The sequence below is a fragment of the Channa argus genome, unplaced genomic scaffold, assembly GCF_033026475.1.
Source record: "Channa argus isolate prfri unplaced genomic scaffold, Channa argus male v1.0 Contig087, whole genome shotgun sequence".
NCBI lineage: Eukaryota > Metazoa > Chordata > Actinopteri > Anabantiformes > Channidae > Channa > Channa argus.
In genome coordinates this window covers 35,092-54,656 of record NW_027125306.1, presented here as the reverse complement: position 1 = coordinate 54,656, position 19,565 = coordinate 35,092, and the positions used below count along the sequence as shown (strand labels likewise).

General features: G+C 45.4%; 9 non-coding genes across 9 annotated transcripts; all 9 read right to left on the bottom strand.

Moving 5' to 3' along the window:
- Nucleotides 1-469: 469 nt before the first annotated feature.
- On the bottom strand, nucleotides 470-542 carry trnaf-gaa (transfer RNA phenylalanine (anticodon GAA)). The gene has a single exon. It is a non-coding gene; the product is annotated as a tRNA-Phe (tRNA).
- Nucleotides 543-653: 111 nt separating this feature from the next.
- Nucleotides 654-725, bottom strand: trnad-guc (transfer RNA aspartic acid (anticodon GUC)). The gene has a single exon. It is a non-coding gene; the product is annotated as a tRNA-Asp (tRNA).
- Nucleotides 726-7,786: 7,061 nt separating this feature from the next.
- trnaf-gaa (transfer RNA phenylalanine (anticodon GAA)) lies at nucleotides 7,787-7,859 on the bottom strand. The gene has a single exon. It is a non-coding gene; the product is annotated as a tRNA-Phe (tRNA).
- A 111-nt stretch (nucleotides 7,860-7,970) lies between these two features.
- On the bottom strand, nucleotides 7,971-8,042 carry trnad-guc (transfer RNA aspartic acid (anticodon GUC)). Its single transcript has one exon. It is a non-coding gene; the product is annotated as a tRNA-Asp (tRNA).
- A 3,846-nt stretch (nucleotides 8,043-11,888) lies between these two features.
- On the bottom strand, nucleotides 11,889-11,961 carry trnaf-gaa (transfer RNA phenylalanine (anticodon GAA)). The gene has a single exon. It is a non-coding gene; the product is annotated as a tRNA-Phe (tRNA).
- A 2,950-nt stretch (nucleotides 11,962-14,911) lies between these two features.
- On the bottom strand, nucleotides 14,912-14,984 carry trnaf-gaa (transfer RNA phenylalanine (anticodon GAA)). Its single transcript has one exon. It is a non-coding gene; the product is annotated as a tRNA-Phe (tRNA).
- A 111-nt stretch (nucleotides 14,985-15,095) lies between these two features.
- On the bottom strand, nucleotides 15,096-15,167 carry trnad-guc (transfer RNA aspartic acid (anticodon GUC)). The gene has a single exon. It is a non-coding gene; the product is annotated as a tRNA-Asp (tRNA).
- Nucleotides 15,168-18,166: 2,999 nt separating this feature from the next.
- On the bottom strand, nucleotides 18,167-18,239 carry trnaf-gaa (transfer RNA phenylalanine (anticodon GAA)). The gene has a single exon. It is a non-coding gene; the product is annotated as a tRNA-Phe (tRNA).
- Nucleotides 18,240-18,350: 111 nt separating this feature from the next.
- Nucleotides 18,351-18,422, bottom strand: trnad-guc (transfer RNA aspartic acid (anticodon GUC)). The gene has a single exon. It is a non-coding gene; the product is annotated as a tRNA-Asp (tRNA).
- Between the last annotated feature and the right edge of the window lie 1,143 nt (nucleotides 18,423-19,565).

Below are 19,565 nucleotides of genomic sequence, written 5' to 3'. Positions count from 1 at the left end.
CGGCCATGCCCCTGGTGTAGTTACGCCGTTCTGATGCCATTAGTTTTACTCGCACAAGGTTGGATAAAAATGCATCACTTGTCAAATTACGCCCCTACGTTCTCCGGCAATCTGCATTTGAAAAGGAACGTTACCTACGGGCCTGAATGTGAAAGCCTGCTTTTGCCTACGCTCTGAAGTAGCCCGTCAAAGTCGCCGGTATCTGTGGTGTAGCGGTTATCAAGTTCGCCTCACACGTGAAAGGTCCCTAGCCTGAAATCAGGCAGAAACACAATTGTTGTTATTTTAAGATGACATTCACACTCAAGCTGTGTCAGTGGGTTGACTAAGTTCTTCCACATGCTTGCTCCGTAAAACAACCTGAAATCACAGAATGGCACACATAGAGACTACCTTCCGAACCGTCTTAAGTACAAAAACAAAAGTTTAGGGGCCTCTTGGCAACGTAAGCCGGACAGAGGTGGTGTAATGCCGAAACCCGGGATCGAACCAGGGACCTTCAGATCTTCAGTCTAACGCTCTCCCAATTGAGCTATTTCGGCACAACAACCGATGACTTCTTCTGGCCATCATTTGCAAATGCAAGCCTCCTCAACCAAGCCAAAGACGTATTGTGGGAAATTTCAACTGTCCGGGACAAAGGCAAAAAGACTCTCCCCGTCGGGGAATCGAACCCCGGTCTTCCGCGTGACAGGCGGAGATACTGTCCACTATACTAACGAGGACTGGAAAAGCACTGCTCGTTTGCAGTCTCGCCAGAGTAGTCGCTGGACAAAGGCTGTGTGCCTTTGACTGAGCGGACCATTACTGGCTAAAGTTGCAATGGTCGTCGTTCAATTTCAGTTTTGAGTACCTGTTGAGGAGTTCCTTTCCTGCAATTGCATGCCCTCTTCTTGGTGCACGCGATATGGCAAACAGCATGTGCAAATTGGTCAAAGAAATCGAAAAGGGCAAGCAGCAAGTGCAAATTGGTCAAAGAAATCGAAAAGGGTTATGCGAGACTACAGAAGAAAGTTAAGAACCAATTTCTAAACAGCCTCAGTTTGGACAAAGCCACCACATACTATTAATCGAAATAGAGACTTTCTCCCATGAAAAATAGCTGCACTTGCAGCAGCAGCCCTAGGATGTCAATTACAACAGGCGGAGATCCTGTCCACTATACTAACGAGGACTGGAACAGCACTGCCCCCGGCCATGCCCCTGGTGTAGTTACGCCGTTCTGATGCCATTACTTTTACTCGCTCAAGGTTGGACAAAAATGAATCAATTGTCAAATTACGCTCCTACGTTCTCCGTCAATCTGCATTTGAAAAGGAACGTTACCTACGGGCCTAAATATGAAAGCCTGCTTTTGCCTGTTAGATCTTTTGCAGTCACTCCAGAGTAGTCGCCGAAAAAAGGCTGTGTCTTTGACAGAGCGGACGATTACTGGCTAAAGTTGCAATGGTCGTTATTCAATTTCAGTTTTGAGTATCTGTTGACTACAATTGCGCGCCCTCTTCTTGTTGGACGCGATATGGCAAACAGCATGTGCAAATTGGTCAAAGAAATCAAAAAGGGTTTTGCGAGACTACAGAAGATTGTTAAGAACCAATTTCTAAACAGCCTTTGTTTCTCCCATGAAAAACAGCTGCACTGAAGAAGCAGCCCTAGGATGTCAATTACCACAGCTTCAATCCCCTCTCCACGCTACACTGGCTTAGCATTGGACCGATCAGCCTCCACATATGAGCATGGTCCCCATTAAGCTGACAAAGTACCTATTGTGCACTAGGATTTTGGAAAGCCCCTTAGAGTCGACCTTGCACGATAATGTGTCGCTTTGTGGTTAGATGCTACCCTCTGAAAGTAATACCCTACGTGGCTAAATTCTGTAGTGTAGTGGATATCACCTTGGCCTAACATGCATAAAGGTCCCTCGTTCGAAATCAGGCAGAAACCCTTTTGCTATCCATTATCATGTGCACAGTCAGTCTGGGTGGATTGCCTTGTAAAAGGGGTTGTCTCAGCTCTAACAATTAGAAAGGCAACACTTTTGGTTTTAGTACTACAAAGTTCGATAAAGATCCTTTCATCCCAAAACCCCTGAGGAGTAAACTTCCACGACCGTGGTATTCTTCTTGCTGGGAAGCTACGCTCTGAAGTAGCTCGTCAAAGTCGCCGATTTCTGTGGTTTAGCGGTTATCAAGTTCGCCTCACACGTGAAAGGTCCCTGGCCTGAAACCAGGAAGAAACACAATTGTTGTTATTTTAAGATGACATTCACACTCAAGCTGTGTCAGTGGGTTAACTGAGTTCTTACACATGCTTGCAATGGTCGTCGTTCAATTTCAGTTTTGAGTTACCTGTTGAGGAGTTCCTTTCCTGCAATTGCATGCCCTCTTCTTGGTGCACGCGATATGGCAAACAGCATGTGCAAATTGGTCAAAGAAATCGAAAAGGGTTATGCGAGACTACAGAAGAACGTTAAGAACCAATTTCTAAACAGCCTCACTTTGGACAAAGCCACCACATACTATTAATCGAAATAGAGACTTTCTCCCATGAAAAATAGCTGCACTTGCAGCAGCAGCCCTAGGATGTCAATTACAAAAGGCGGAGATACTGTCCACTATACTAACGAGGACTGGAACAGCACTGCCCCCGGCCATGCCCCTGGTGTAGTTACGCCGTTCTGATGCCATTACTTTTACTCGCTCAAGGTTGGACAAAAATGAATCAATTGTCAAATTACGCTCCTACGTTCTCCGTCAATCTGCATTTGAAAAGGAACGTTACCTACGGGCCTGAATGTGAAAACCTGCTTTTGCCTGTTAGATCTTTTGCAGTCACTCCAGAGTAGTCGCCGAAAAAAGGCTGTGTCTTTGACAGAGCGGACGATTACTGGCTAAAGTTGCAATGGTCGTTATTCAATTTCAGTTTTGAGTATCTGTTGACTACAATTGCGCGCCCTCTTCTTGTTGGACGCGATATGGCAAACAGCATGTGCAAATTGGTCAAAGAAATCAAAAAGGGTTTTGCGAGACTACAGAAGATTGTTAAGAACCAATTTCTAAACAGCCTTTGTTTCTCCCATGAAAAACAGCTGCACTGAAGAAGCAGCCCTAGGATGTCAATTACCACAGCTTCAATCCTCTCTCCACGCTACACTGGCTTAGCATTGGACCGATCAGCCTCCACATATGAGCATGGTCCCCATTAAGCTGAGAAAGTACCTATTGTGCACTAGGATTTTGGAAAGCCCCTTAGAGTCGACCTTGCACGATAATGTGTCGCTTTGTGGTTAGATGCTACCCTCTGAAAGTAATGCCCTACGTGGCTAAATTCTGTAGTGTAGTGGATATCACCTTGGCCTAACATGCATAAAGGTCCCTCGTTCGAAATCAGGCAGAAACCCTTTTGCTATCCATTATCATGTGCACAGTCAGTCTGGGTGGATTGCCTTGTAAAAGGGGTTGTCTCAGCTCTAACAATTAGAAAGGCAACACTTTTGGTTTTAGTACTACAAAGTTCGATAAAGATCCTTTCATCCCAAAACCCCTGAGGAGTAAACTTCCACGACCGTGGTATTCTTCTTGCTGGGAAGCTACGCTCTGAAGTAGCTCGTCAAAGTCGCCGATTTCTGTGGTGTAGCGGTTATCAAGTTCGCCTCACACGTGAAAGGTCCCTGGCCTGAAACCAGGCAGAAACACAATTGTTGTTATTTAAAGATGACATTAACACTCAAGCTGTGTCAGTGGGTTGACTAATGGTCGTCGTCGTTCAATTTCAGTTTTGAGTTACCTGTTGAGGAGTTCCTTTCCTGCAATTGCATGCCCTCTTCTTGGTGCACGCGATATGGCAAACAGCATGTGCAAATTGGTCAAAGAAATCGAAAAGGGTTATGCGAGACTACAGAAGAACGTTAAGAACCAATTTCTAAACAGCCTCACTTTGGACAAAGCCACCACATACTATTAATCGAAATAGAGACTTTCTCCCATGAAAAATAGCTGCACTTGCAGCAGCAGCCCTAGGATGTCAATTACAACAGGCGGAGATCCTGTACACTATACTAACGAGGACTGGAACAGCACTGCCCCCGGCCATGCCCCTGGTGTAGTTACGCCGTTCTGATGCCATTACTTTTAATCGCTCAAGGTTGGACAAAAATGCATCACTTGTCAAATTACGCCCCTACGTTCTCCGGCAATCTGCATTTGAAAAGGAACGTTACCTACGGGCCTGAATGTGAAAGCCTGCTTTTGCCTACGCTCTGAAGTAGCTCGTCAAAGTCGCCGGTATCTGTGGTGTAGCGGTTATCAAGTTCGCCTCACACGTGAAAGGTCCCTGGCTTGAAATCAGGCAGAAACACAATTGTTGTTATTTTAAAATGACATTTACACTCAAGCTGTGTCAGTGGGTTGACTAAGTTCTTACACATGCTTGCTCCGTAAAACAACCTGAAATCACAGAATGGCACACATAGAGACTACCTTCCAAACCGTCTTAAGTACAAAAACAAAAGGTTAGGGGACTCTTGGCATCGTACGCAAGACAGAGGTGGTGTAATGCCAAAACCCAGGATCGAACCAGGGACCTTTAAATCTTCAGTCTAACGCTCTCCCAACTGAGCTATTTCGGCACAACAACCGATGACTTCTTATGGCCATCATTTGCAAATGCAAGCCTCCTCAACCAAGCCAAAGACGTATTGCGGGAAATTTCAACTGTCCAGGACAAAGGCAAAAAAACTCTCCCCGTCGGGGAATCGAACCCCGGTCTTCCACGTGACAGGCGGAGATACTGTCCACTATACTAACGAGGACTGGAAAAGCACTGCTCGTTTGCAGTCTCGCCAGAGTAGTCGCTGGACAAAGGCTGTGTGCCTTTGACTGAGCGGACCATTACTGGCTAAAGTTGCAATTGTCGTCGTTCAATTTCAGTTTTGAGTACCTGTTGAGAAGTTCCTTTCCTGCAATTGCATGCCCTCTTCTTGGTGCACGCGATATGGCAAACAGCATGTGCAAATTGGTCAAAGAAATCGAAAAGGGTTATGCGAGACTACAGAAGAAAGTTAAGAACCAATTTCTAAACAGCTTCCGTTTGGACAAAGCCACCACATACTATTAATCGAAATAGAGACTTTCTCCAATGAAAAATAGCTGCACGTGCAGCAGCAGCCCTAGGATGTCAATTACAACAGGCGGAGATCCTGTACACTATACTAACGAGGACTGGAACAGCACTGCCCCCGGCCATGCCCCTGGTGTAGTTACGCTGTTCTGATGCCATTACTTTTAATCGCTCAAGGTTGGACAAAAATGCATCACTTGTCAAATTACGCTCCTACGTTCTCCGTCAATCTGCATTTGAAAAGGAACGTTACCTACGGGCCTGAATGTGAAAACCTGCTTTTGCCTGTTAGATCTTTTGCAGTCACTCCAAAGTAGTCGCCGAAAAAAGGCTGTGTCTTTGACAGAGCGGACGATTACTGGCTAAAGTTGCAATGGTCGTTATTCAATTTCAGTTTTGAGTATCTGTTGACTACAATTGCGCGCCCTCTTCTTGTTGGACGCGATATGGCAAACAGCATGTGCAAATTGGTCAAAGAAATCAAAAAGGGTTTTGCGAGACTACAGAAGATTGTTAAGAACCAATTTCTAAACAGCCTTTGTTTCTCATATGAAAAACAGCTGCACTGAAGAAGCAGCCCTAGGATGTCAATTACCACAGCTTCAATCCCCTCTCCACGCTACACTGGCTTAGCATTGGACCGATCAGCCTCCACATATGAGCATGGTCCCCATTAAGCTGAGAAAGTACCTATTGTGCACTAGGATTTTGGAAAGCCCCTTAGAGTCGACCTTGCACGATAATGTGTTGCTTTGTGGTTAGATGCTACCCTCTGAAAGTAATACCCTACGTGGCTAAATTCTGTAGTGTAGTGGATATCACCTTGGCCTAACATGCATAAAGGTACCTCGTTCGAAATCAGGCAGAAACCCTTTTGCTATCCATTATCATGTGCACAGTCAGTCTGGGTGGATTGCCTTGTAAAAGGGGTTGTCTCAGCTCTAACAATTAGAAAGGCAACACTTTTGGTTTTAGTACTACAAAGTTCGATAAAGATCCTTTCATCCCAAAACCCCTGAGGAGTAAACTTCCACGACCGTGGTATTCTTCTTGCTGGGAAGCTACGCTCTGAAGTAGCTCGTCAAAGTCGCCGATTTCTGTGGTTTAGCGGTTATCAAGTTCGCCTCACACGTGAAAGGTCCCTGGCCTGAAACCAGGAAGAAACACAATTGTTGTTATTTTAAGATGACATTCACACTCAAGCTGTGTCAGTGGGTTGACTGAGTTCTTACACATGCTTGCAATGGTCGTCGTTCAATTTCAGTTTTGAGTTACCTGTTGAGGAGTTCCTTTCCTGCAATTGCATGCCCTCTTCTTGGTGCACGCGATATGGCAAACAGCATGTGCAAATTGGTCAAAGAAATCGAAAAGGGTTATGCGAGACTACAGAAGAACGTTAAGAACCAATTTCTAAACAGCCTCACTTTGGACAAAGCCACCACATACTATTAATCGAAATAGAGACTTTCTCCCATGAAAAATAGCTGCACTTGCAGCAGCAGCCCTAGGATGTCAATTACATAAGGCGGAGATACTGTCCACTATACTAACGAGGACTGGAACAGCACTGCCCCCGGCCATGCCCCTGGTGTAGTTACGCCGTTCTGATGCCATTACTTTTACTCGCTCAAGGTTGGACAAAAATGAATCAATTGTCAAATTACGCTCCTACGTTCTCCGTCAATCTGCATTTGAAAAGGAACGTTACCTACGGGCCTGAATGTGAAAATCTGCTTTTGCCTGTTAGATCTTTTGCAGTCACTCCAGAGTAGTCGCCGAAAAAAGGCTGTGTCTTTGACAGAGCGGACGATTACTGGCTAAAGTTGCAATGGTCGTTATTCAATTTCAGTTTTGAGTACCTGTTGAGGAGTTCCTTTCCTGCAATTGGATGCCCTATTCTTGATGCACGCAATATGGCAAACAGCATGTGCAAAATTGGTCAAAGAAATCGAAAAGGGCAAGCAGCAAGTGCAAATTGGTCAAAGAAATCGAAAAGGGTTATGCGAGATTACAGAAGAAAGTTAAGAACCAATTTCTAAACAGCCTCAGCTTGGACAAAGCCACAACATACTATTAATTGAAATAGAGACTTTCTCCCATGAAAAATAGCTGCACTTGCAGCAGCAGCCCTAGGATGTCCATTACAACAGGCGGAGATACTGTCCACCATACTAATGAGGACTGGAACAGCACTGGCCCCGGCCATGCCCCTGGTGTAGTTACGCCGTTCTGATGCCATTAGTTTTACTCGCACAAGGTTGGATAAAAATGCATCACTTGTCAAATTACGCCCCTACGTTCTCCGGCAATCTGCATTTGAAAAGGAACGTTACCTACGGGCCTGAATGTGAAAGCCTGCTTTTGCCTACGCTCTGAAGTAGCCCGTCAAAGTCGCCGGTATCTGTGGTGTAGCGGTTATCAAGTTCGCCTCACACGTGAAAGGTCCCTAGCCTGAAATCAGGCAGAAACACAATTGTTGTTATTTTAAGATGACATTCACACTCAAGCTGTGTCAGTGGGTTGACTAAGTTCTTCCACATGCTTGCTCCGTAAAACAACCTGAAATCACAGAATGGCACACATAGAGACTACCTTCCGAACCGTCTTAAGTACAAAAACAAAAGTTTAGGGGCCTCTTGGCAACGTAAGCCGGACAGAGGTGGTGTAATGCCGAAACCCGGGATCGAACCAGGGACCTTCAGATCTTCAGTCTAACGCTCTCCCAATTGAGCTATTTCGGCACAACAACCGATGACTTCTTCTGGCCATCATTTGGAAATGCAAGCCTCCTCAACCAAGCCAAAGACGTATTGTGGGAAATTTCAACTGTCCGGGACAAAGGCAAAAAGACTCTCCCCGTCGGGGAATCGAACCCCGGTCTTCCGCGTGACAGGCGGAGATACTGTCCACTATACTAACGAGGACTGGAAAAGCACTGCTCGTTTGCAGTCTCGCCAGAGTAGTCGCTGGACAAAGGCTGTGTGCCTTTGACTGAGCGGACCATTACTGGCTAAAGTTGCAATGGTCGTCGTTCAATTTCAGTTTTGAGTACCTGTTGAGGAGTTCCTTTCCTGCAATTGCATGCCCTCTTCTTGGTGCACGCGATATGGCAAACAGCATGTGCAAATTGGTCAAAGAAATCGAAAAGGGCAAGCAGCAAGTGCAAATTGGTCAAAGAAATCGAAAAGGGTTATGCGAGACTACAGAAGAAAGTTAAGAACCAATTTCTAAACAGCCTCAGTTTGGACAAAGCCACCACATACTATTAATCGAAATAGAGACTTTCTCCCATGAAAAATAGCTGCACTTGCAGCAGCAGCCCTAGGATGTCAATTACAACAGGCGGAGATCCTGTCCACTATACTAACGAGGACTGGAACAGCACTGCCCCCGGCCATGCCCCTGGTGTAGTTACGCCGTTCTGATGCCATTACTTTTACTCGCTCAAGGTTGGACAAAAATGAATCAATTGTCAAATTACGCTCCTACGTTCTCCGTCAATCTGCATTTGAAAAGGAACGTTACCTACGGGCCTAAATATGAAAGCCTGCTTTTGCCTGTTAGATCTTTTGCAGTCACTCCAGAGTAGTCGCCGAAAAAAGGCTGTGTCTTTGACAGAGCGGACGATTACTGGCTAAAGTTGCAATGGTCGTTATTCAATTTCAGTTTTGAGTATCTGTTGACTACAATTGCGCGCCCTCTTCTTGTTGGACGCGATATGGCAAACAGCATGTGCAAATTGGTCAAAGAAATCAAAAAGGGTTTTGCGAGACTACAGAAGATTGTTAAGAACCAATTTCTAAACAGCCTTTGTTTCTCCCATGAAAAACAGCTGCACTGAAGAAGCAGCCCTAGGATGTCAATTACCACAGCTTCAATCCCCTCTCCACGCTACACTGGCTTAGCATTGGACCGATCAGCCTCCACATATGAGCATGGTCCCCATTAAGCTGACAAAGTACCTATTGTGCACTAGGATTTTGGAAAGCCCCTTAGAGTCGACCTTGCACGATAATGTGTCGCTTTGTGGTTAGATGCTACCCTCTGAAAGTAATACCCTACGTGGCTAAATTCTGTAGTGTAGTGGATATCACCTTGGCCTAACATGCATAAAGGTCCCTCGTTCGAAATCAGGCAGAAACCCTTTTGCTATCCATTATCATGTGCACAGTCAGTCTGGGTGGATTGCCTTGTAAAAGGGGTTGTCTCAGCTCTAACAATTAGAAAGGCAACACTTTTGGTTTTAGTACTACAAAGTTCGATAAAGATCCTTTCATCCCAAAACCCCTGAGGAGTAAACTTCCACGACCGTGGTATTCTTCTTGCTGGGAAGCTACGCTCTGAAGTAGCTCGTCAAAGTCGCCGATTTCTGTGGTTTAGCGGTTATCAAGTTCGCCTCACACGTGAAAGGTCCCTGGCCTGAAACCAGGAAGAAACACAATTGTTGTTATTTTAAGATGACATTCACACTCAAGCTGTGTCAGTGGGTTAACTGAGTTCTTACACATGCTTGCAATGGTCGTCGTTCAATTTCAGTTTTGAGTTACCTGTTGAGGAGTTCCTTTCCTGCAATTGCATGCCCTCTTCTTGGTGCACGCGATATGGCAAACAGCATGTGCAAATTGGTCAAAGAAATCGAAAAGGGTTATGCGAGACTACAGAAGAACGTTAAGAACCAATTTCTAAACAGCCTCACTTTGGACAAAGCCACCACATACTATTAATCGAAATAGAGACTTTCTCCCATGAAAAATAGCTGCACTTGCAGCAGCAGCCCTAGGATGTCAATTACAAAAGGCGGAGATACTGTCCACTATACTAACGAGGACTGGAACAGCACTGCCCCCGGCCATGCCCCTGGTGTAGTTACGCCGTTCTGATGCCATTACTTTTACTCGCTCAAGGTTGGACAAAAATGAATCAATTGTCAAATTACGCTCCTACGTTCTCCGTCAATCTGCATTTGAAAAGGAACGTTACCTACGGGCCTGAATGTGAAAACCTGCTTTTGCCTGTTAGATCTTTTGCAGTCACTCCAGAGTAGTCGCCGAAAAAAGGCTGTGTCTTTGACAGAGCGGACGATTACTGGCTAAAGTTGCAATGGTCGTTATTCAATTTCAGTTTTGAGTATCTGTTGACTACAATTGCGCGCCCTCTTCTTGTTGGACGCGATATGGCAAACAGCATGTGCAAATTGGTCAAAGAAATCAAAAAGGGTTTTGCGAGACTACAGAAGATTGTTAAGAACCAATTTCTAAACAGCCTTTGTTTCTCCCATGAAAAACAGCTGCACTGAAGAAGCAGCCCTAGGATGTCAATTACCACAGCTTCAATCCTCTCTCCACGCTACACTGGCTTAGCATTGGACCGATCAGCCTCCACATATGAGCATGGTCCCCATTAAGCTGAGAAAGTACCTATTGTGCACTAGGATTTTGGAAAGCCCCTTAGAGTCGACCTTGCACGATAATGTGTCGCTTTGTGGTTAGATGCTACCCTCTGAAAGTAATGCCCTACGTGGCTAAATTCTGTAGTGTAGTGGATATCACCTTGGCCTAACATGCATAAAGGTCCCTCGTTCGAAATCAGGCAGAAACCCTTTTGCTATCCATTATCATGTGCACAGTCAGTCTGGGTGGATTGCCTTGTAAAAGGGGTTGTCTCAGCTCTAACAATTAGAAAGGCAACACTTTTGGTTTTAGTACTACAAAGTTCGATAAAGATCCTTTCATCCCAAAACCCCTGAGGAGTAAACTTCCACGACCGTGGTATTCTTCTTGCTGGGAAGCTACGCTCTGAAGTAGCTCGTCAAAGTCGCCGATTTCTGTGGTGTAGCGGTTATCAAGTTCGCCTCACACGTGAAAGGTCCCTGGCCTGAAACCAGGCAGAAACACAATTGTTGTTATTTAAAGATGACATTCACACTCAAGCTGTGTCAGTGGGTTGACGAAGTTCTTACACATGCTTGCAATGGTCGTCGTTCAATTTCAGTTTTGAGTTACCTGTGAAGGAGTTCCTTTCCTGCAATTGCATGCCCTCTTCTTGGTGCACGCGATATGGCAAACAGCATGTGCAAATTGGTCAAAGAAATTGAAAAGGGTTATGCGAGACTACAGAAGAAAGTTAAGAACCAATTTCTAAACAGCCTCAGTTTGGACAAAGCCACCACATACTATTAATCGAAATAGAGACTTTCTCCAATGAAAAATAGCTGCACTTGCAGCAGCAGCCCTAGGATGTCAATTACAACAGGCGGAGATCCTGTCCACGATACTAACGAGGACTGGAACAGCACTGGCCCCGGCCATGCCCCTGGTGTAGTTACGCCGTTCTGATGCCATTAGTTTTACTCGCACAAGGTTGGATAAAAATGCATCACTTGTCAAATTACGCCCCTATGTTCTCCGGCAATCTGCATTTGAAAAGGAACGTTACCTACGGGCCTGAATGTGAAAGCCTGCTTTTGCCTACGCTCTGAAGTAGCCCGTCAAAGTCGCCGGTATCTGTGGTGTAGCGGTTATCAAGTTCGCCTCACACGTGAAAGGTCCCTAGCCTGAAATCAGGCAGAAACACAATTGTTGTTATTTTAAGATGACATTCACACTCAAGCTGTGTCAGTGGGTTGACTAAGTTCTTACACATGCTTGCTCCGTAAAACAACCTGAAATCACAGAATGGCACACATAGAGACTACCTTCCGAACCGTCTTAAGTACAAAAACAAAAGTTTAGGGGGCTCTTGGCATCGTAAGCCGGACAGAGGTGGTGTAATGCCGAAACCCGGGATCGAACCAGGGACCTTCAGATTTTCAGTCTAACGCTCTCCCAACTGAGCTATTTCGGCACAACAACCGATGACTTCTTCTGGCCATCATTTGCAAATGCAAGCCTCCTCAACCAAGCCAAAGACGTATTGCGGGAAATTTCAACTGTCCGGGACAAAGGCAAAAAGACTCTCCCCGTCGGGGAATCGAACCCCGGTCTTCCACGTGACAGGCGGAGATACTGTCCACTATACTAACGAGGACTGGAAAAGCACTGCTCGTTTGCAGTCTCGGGAGAGTAGTCGCTGGACAAAGGCTGTGTGCCTTTGACTGAGCGGACCATTACTGGCTAAAGTTGCAATGGTCGTCGTTCAATTTCAGTTTTGTGTACCTGTTGAGGAGTTCCTTTCCTGCAATTGCATGCCCTCTTCTTGGTGCACGCGATATGGCAAACAGCATGTGCAAATTGGTCAAAGAAATCGAAAAGGGTAAGCAGCAAGTGCAAATTGGTCAAAGAAATCGAAAAGGGTTATGCGAGACTACAGAAGAAAGTTAAGAACCAATTTCTAAACAGCCTCAGTTTGGACAAAGCCACCACATACTATCAATCTGCATTTGAAAAGGAACGTTACCTACGGGCCTGAATATGAAAGCCTGCTTTTGCCTGTTAGATCTTTTGCAGTCACTCCAGAGTAGTCGCCGAAAAAAGGCTGTGTCTTTGACAGAGTGGACGATTACTGGCTAAAGTTGCAATGGTCGTTATTCAATTTCAGTTTTGAGTATCTGTTGACTACAATTTCACGCCCTCTTCTTGTTGGACGCGATATGGCAAACAGCATGTGCAAATTGGTCAAAGAAATCAAAAAGGGTTTTGCGAGACTACAGAAGATTGTTAAGAACCAATTTCTAAACAGCCTTTGTTTCTCCCATGAAAAACAGCTGCACTGAAGAAGCAGCCCTAGGATGTCAATTACCACAGCTTCAATCCCCTCTCCACGCTACACTGGCTTAGCATTGGACCGATCAGCCTCCACATATGAGCATGGTCCCCATTAAGCTGAGAAAGTACCTATTGTACACTAGGATTTTGGAAAGCCCCTTAGAGTCGACCTTGCACGATAATGTGTCGCTTTGTGGTTAGATGCTACCCTCTGAAAGTAATACCCTACGTGGCTAAATTCTGTAGTGTAGTGGATATCACCTTGGCCTAACATGCATAAAGGTCCCTCGTTCGAAATCAGGCAGAAACCCTTTTGCTATCCATTATCATGTGCACAGTCAGTCTGGGTGGATTGCCTTGTAAAAGGGGTTGTCTCAGCTCTAACAATTAGAAAGGCAACACTTTTGGTTTTAGTACTACAAAGTTCGATAAAGATCCTTTCATCCCAAAACCCCTGAGGAGTAAACTTCCACGACCGTGGTATTCTTCTTGCTGGGAAGCTACGCTCTGAAGTAGCTCGTCAAAGTCGCCGATTTCTGTGGTGTAGCGGTTATCAAGTTCGCCTCACACGTGAAAGGTCCCTGGCCTGAAACCAGGCAGAAACACAATTGTTGTTATTTAAAGATGACATTAACACTCAAGCTGTGTCAGTGGGTTGACTAATGGTCGTCGTCGTTCAATTTCAGTTTTGAGTTACCTGTTGAGGAGTTCCTTTCCTGCAATTGCATGCCCTCTTCTTGGTGCACGCGATATGGCAAACAGCATGTGCAAATTGGTCAAAGAAATCGAAAAGGGTTATGCGAGACTACAGAAGAACGTTAAGAACCAATTTCTAAACAGCCTCACTTTGGACAAAGCCACCACATACTATTAATCGAAATAGAGACTTTCTCCCATGAAAAATAGCTGCACTTGCAGCAGCAGCCCTAGGATGTCAATTACAAAAGGCGGAGATACTGTCCACTATACTAACGAGGACTGGAACAGCACTGCCCCCGGCCATGCCCCTGGTGTAGTTACGCCGTTCTGATGCCATTACTTTTACTCGCTCAAGGTTGGACAAAAATGAATCAATTGTCAAATTACGCTCCTACGTTCTCCGTCAATCTGCATTTGAAAAGGAACGTTACCTACGGGCCTGAATGTGAAAACCTGCTTTTGCCTGTTAGATCTTTTGCAGTCACTCCAGAGTAGTCGCCGAAAAAAGGCTGTGTCTTTGACAGAGCGGACGATTACTGGCTAAAGTTGCAATGGTCGTTATTCAATTTCAGTTTTGAGTACCTGTTGAGGAGTTCCTTTCCTGCAATTGGATGCCCTATTCTTGATGCACGCAATATGGCAAACAGCATGTGCAAAATTGGTCAAAGAAATCGAAAAGGGCAAGCAGCAAGTGCAAATTGGTCAAAGAAATCGAAAAGGGTTTTGCGAGATTACAGAAGAAAGTTAAGAACCAATTTCTAAACAGCCTCAGCTTGGACAAAGCCACAACATACTATTAATTGAAATAGAGACTTTCTCCCATGAAAAATAGCTGCACTTGCAGCAGCAGCCCTAGGATGTCCATTACAACAGGCGGAGATACTGTCCACCATACTAATGAGGACTGGAACAGCACTGGCCCCGGCCATGCCCCTGGTGTAGTTACGCCGTTCTGATGCCATTAGTTTTACTCGCACAAGGTTGGATAAAAATGCATCACTTGTCAAATTACGCCCCTACGTTCTCCGGCAATCTGCATTTGAAAAGGAACGTTACCTACGGGCCTGAATGTGAAAGCCTGCTTTTGCCTACGCTCTGAAGTAGCCCGTCAAAGTCGCCGGTATCTGTGGTGTAGCGGTTATCAAGTTCGCCTCACACGTGAAAGGTCCCTAGCCTGAAATCAGGCAGAAACACAATTGTTGTTATTTTAAGATGACATTCACACTCAAGCTGTGTCAGTGGGTTGACTAAGTTCTTCCACATGCTTGCTCCGTAAAACAACCTGAAATCACAGAATGGCACACATAGAGACTACCTTCCGAACCGTCTTAAGTACAAAAACAAAAGTTTAGGGACCTCTTGGCATCGTAAGCCGGACAGAGGTGGTGTAATGCCGAAACCCGGGATCGAACCAGGGACCTTCAGATCTTCAGTCTAACGCTCTCCCAATTGAGCTATTTCGGCACAACAACCGATGACTTCTTCTGGCCATCATTTGCAAATGCAAGCCTCCTCAACCAAGCCAAAGACGTATTGTGGGAAATTTCAACTGTCCGGGACAAAGGCAAAAAGACTCTCCCCGTCGGGGAATCGAACCCCGGTCTTCCGCGTGACAGGCGGAGATACTGTCCACTATACTAACGAGGACTGGAAAAGCACTGCTCGTTTGCAGTCTCGCCAGAGTAGTCGCTGGACAAAGGCTGTGTGCCTTTGACTGAGCGGACCATTACTGGCTAAAGTTGCAATGGTCGTCGTTCAATTTCAGTTTTGAGTACCTGTTGAGGAGTTCCTTTCCTGCAATTGCATGCCCTCTTCTTGGTGCACGCGATATGGCAAACAGCATGTGCAAATTGGTCAAAGAAATCGAAAAGGGCAAGCAGCAAGTGCAAATTGGTCAAAGAAATCGAAAAGGGTTATGCGAGACTACAGAAGAAAGTTAAGAACCAATTTCTAAACAGCCTCAGTTTGGACAAAGCCACCACATACTATTAATCGAAATAGAGACTTTCTCCCATGAAAAATAGCTGCACTTGCAGCAGCAGCCCTAGGATGTCAATTACAACAGGCGGAGATCCTGTCCACTATACTAACGAGGACTGGAACAGCACTGCCCCCGGCCATGCCCCTGGTGTAGTTACGCCGTTCTGATGCCATTACTTTTACTCGCTCAAGGTTGGACAAAAATGAATCAATTGTCAAATTACGCTCCTACGTTCTCCGTCAATCTGCATTTGAAAAGGAACGTTACCTACGGGCCTAAATATGAAAGCCTGCTTTTGCCTGTTAGATCTTTTGCAGTCACTCCATAGTAGTCGCCGAAAAAAGGCTGTGTCTTTGACAGAGCGGACGATTACTGGCTAAAGTTGCAATGGTCGTTATTCAATTTCAGTTTTGAGTATCTGTTGACTACAATTGCGCGCCCTCTTCTTGTTGGACGCGATATGGCAAACAGCATGTGCAAATTGGTCAAAGAAATCAAAAAGGGTTTTGCGAGACTACAGAAGATTGTTAAGAACCAATTTCTAAACAGCCTTTGTTTCTCCCATGAAAAACAGCTGCACTGAAGAAGCAGCCCTAGGATGTCAATTACCACAGCTTCAATCCCCTCTCCACGCTACACTGGCTTAGCATTGGACCGATCAGCCTCCACATATGAGCATGGTCCCCATTAAGCTGACAAAGTACCTATTGTGCACTAGGATTTTGGAAAGCCCCTTAGAGTCGACCTTGCACGATAATGTGTCGCTTTGTGGTTAGATGCTACCCTCTGAAAGTAATACCCTACGTGGCTAAATTCTGTAGTGTAGTGGATATCACCTTGGCCTAACATGCATAAAGGTCCCTCGTTCGAAATCAGGCAGAAGCCCTTTTGCTATCCATTATCATGTGCACAGTCAGTCTGGGTGGATTGCCTTGTAAAAGGGGTTGTCTCAGCTCTAACAATTAGAAAGGCAACACTTTTGGTTTTAGTACTACAAAGTTCGATAAAGATCCTTTCATCCCAAAACCCCTGAGGAGTAAACTTCCACGACCGTGGTATTCTTCTTGCTGGGAAGCTACGCTCTGAAGTAGCTCGTCAAAGTCGCCGATTTCTGTGGTTTAGCGGTTATCAAGTTCGCCTCACACGTGAAAGGTCCCTGGCCTGAAACCAGGCAGAAACACAATTGTTGTTATTTTAAGATGACATTCACACTCAAGCTGTGTCAGTGGGTTGACTAATGGTCGTCGTCGTTCAATTTCAGTTTTGAGTTACCTGTTGAGGAGTTCCTTTCCTGCAATTGCATGCCCTCTTCTTGGTGCACGCGATATGGCAAACAGCATGTGCAAATTGGTCAAAGAAATCGAAAAGGGTTATGCGAGACTACAGAAGAACGTTAAGAACCAATTTCTAAACAGCCTCACTTTGGACAAAGCCACCACATACTATTAATCGAAATAGAGACTTTCTCCCATGAAAAATAGCTGCACTTGCAGCAGCAGCCCTAGGATGTCAATTACAAAAGGCGGAGATACTGTCCACTATACTAACGAGGACTGGAACAGCACTGCCCCCGGCCATGCCCCTGGTGTAGTTACGCCGTTCTGATGCCATTACTTTTACTCGCTCAAGGTTGGACAAAAATGAATCAATTGTCAAATTACGCTCCTACGTTCTCCGTCAATCTGCATTTGAAAAGGAACGTTACCTACGGGCCTGAATGTGAAAACCTGCTTTTGCCTGTTAGATCTTTTGCAGTCACTCCAGAGTAGTCGCCGAAAAAAGGCTGTGTCTTTGACAGAGCGGACGATTACTGGCTAAAGTTGCAATGGTCGTTATTCAATTTCAGTTTTGAGTACCTGTTGAGGAGTTCCTTTCCTGCAATTGGATGCCCTATTCTTGATGCACGCAATATGGCAAACAGCATGTGCAAAATTGGTCAAAGAAATCGAAAAGGGCAAGCAGCAAGTGCAAATTGGTCAAAGAAATCGAAAAGGGTTTTGCGAGATTACAGAAGAAAGTTAAGAACCAATTTCTAAACAGCCTCAGCTTGGACAAAGCCACAACATACTATTAATTGAAATAGAGACTTTCTCCCATGAAAAATAGCTGCACTTGCAGCAGCAGCCCTAGGATGTCCATTACAACAGGCGGAGATACTGTCCACCATACTAATGAGGACTGGAACAGCACTGGCCCCGGCCATGCCCCTGGTGTAGTTACGCCGTTCTGATGCCATTAGTTTTACTCGCACAAGGTTGGATAAAAATGCATCACTTGTCAAATTACGCCCCTACGTTCTCCGGCAATCTGCATTTGAAAAGGAACGTTACCTACGGGCCTGAATGTGAAAGCCTGCTTTTGCCTACGCTCTGAAGTAGCCCGTCAAAGTCGCCGGTATCTGTGGTGTAGCGGTTATCAAGTTCGCCTCACACGTGAAAGGTCCCTAGCCTGAAATCAGGCAGAAACACAATTGTTGTTATTTTAAGATGACATTCACACTCAAGCTGTGTCAGTGGGTTGACTAAGTTCTTCCACATGCTTGCTCCGTAAAACAACCTGAAATCACAGAATGGCACACATAGAGACTACCTTCCGAACCGTCTTAAGTACAAAAACAAAAGTTTAGGGGCCTCTTGGCATCGTAAGCCGGACAGAGGTGGTGTAATGCCGAAACCCGGGATCGAACCAGGGACCTTCAGATCTTCAGTCTAACGCTCTCCCAATTGAGCTATTTCGGCACAACAACCGATGACTTCTTCTGGCCATCATTTGCAAATGCAAGCCTCCTCAACCAAGCCAAAGACGTATTGTGGGAAATTTCAACTGTCCGGGACAAAGGCAAAAAGACTCTCCCCGTCGGGGAATCGAACCCCGGTCTTCCGCGTGACAGGCGGAGATACTGTCCACTATACTAACGAGGACTGGAAAAGCACTGCTCGTTTGCAGTCTCGCCAGAGTAGTCGCTGGACAAAGGCTGTGTGCTTTTGACTGAGCGGACCATTACTGGCTAAAGTTGCAATGGTCGTCGTTCAATTTCAGTTTTGAGTACCTGTTGAGGAGTTCCTTTCCTGCAATTGCATGCCCTCTTCTTGGTGCACGCGATATGGCAAACAGCATGTGCAAATTGGTCAAAGAAATCGAAAAGGGCAAGCAGCAAGTGCAAATTGGTCAAAGAAATCGAAAAGGGTTATGCGAGACTACAGAAGAAAGTTAAGAACCAATTTCTAAACAGCCTCAGTTTGGACAAAGCCACCACATACTATTAATCGAAATAGAGACTTTCTCCCATGAAAAATAGCTGCACTTGCAGCAGCAGCCCTAGGATGTCAATTACAACAGGCGGAGATCCTGTCCACTATACTAACGAGGACTGGAACAGCACTGCCCCCGGCCATGCCCCTGGTGTAGTTACGCCGTTCTGATGCCATTACTTTTACTCGCTCAAGGTTGGACAAAAATGAATCAATTGTCAAATTACGCTCCTACGTTCTCCGTCAATCTGCATTTGAAAAGGAACGTTACCTACGGGCCTAAATATGAAAGCCTGCTTTTGCCTGTTAGATCTTTTGCAGTCACTCCAGAGTAGTCGCCGAAAAAAGGCTGTGTCTTTGACAGAGCGGACGATTACTGGCTAAAGTTGCAATGGTCGTTATTCAATTTCAGTTTTGAGTATCTGTTGACTACAATTGCGCGCCCTCTTCTTGTTGGACGCGATATGGCAAACAGCATGTGCAAATTGGTCAAAGAAATCAAAAAGGGTTTTGCGAGACTACAGAAGATTGTTAAGAACCAATTTCTAAACAGCCTTTGTTTCTCATATGAAAAACAGCTGCACTGAAGAAGCAGCCCTAGGATGTCAATTACCACAGCTTCAATCCCCTCTCCACGCTACACTGGCTTAGCATTGGACCGATCAGCCTCCACATATGAGCATGGTCCCCATTAAGCTGAGAAAGTACCTATTGTGCACTAGGATTTTGGAAAGCCCCTTAGAGTCGACCTTGCACGATAATGTGTCGCTTTGTGGTTAGATGCTACCCTCTGAAAGTAATACCCTACGTGGC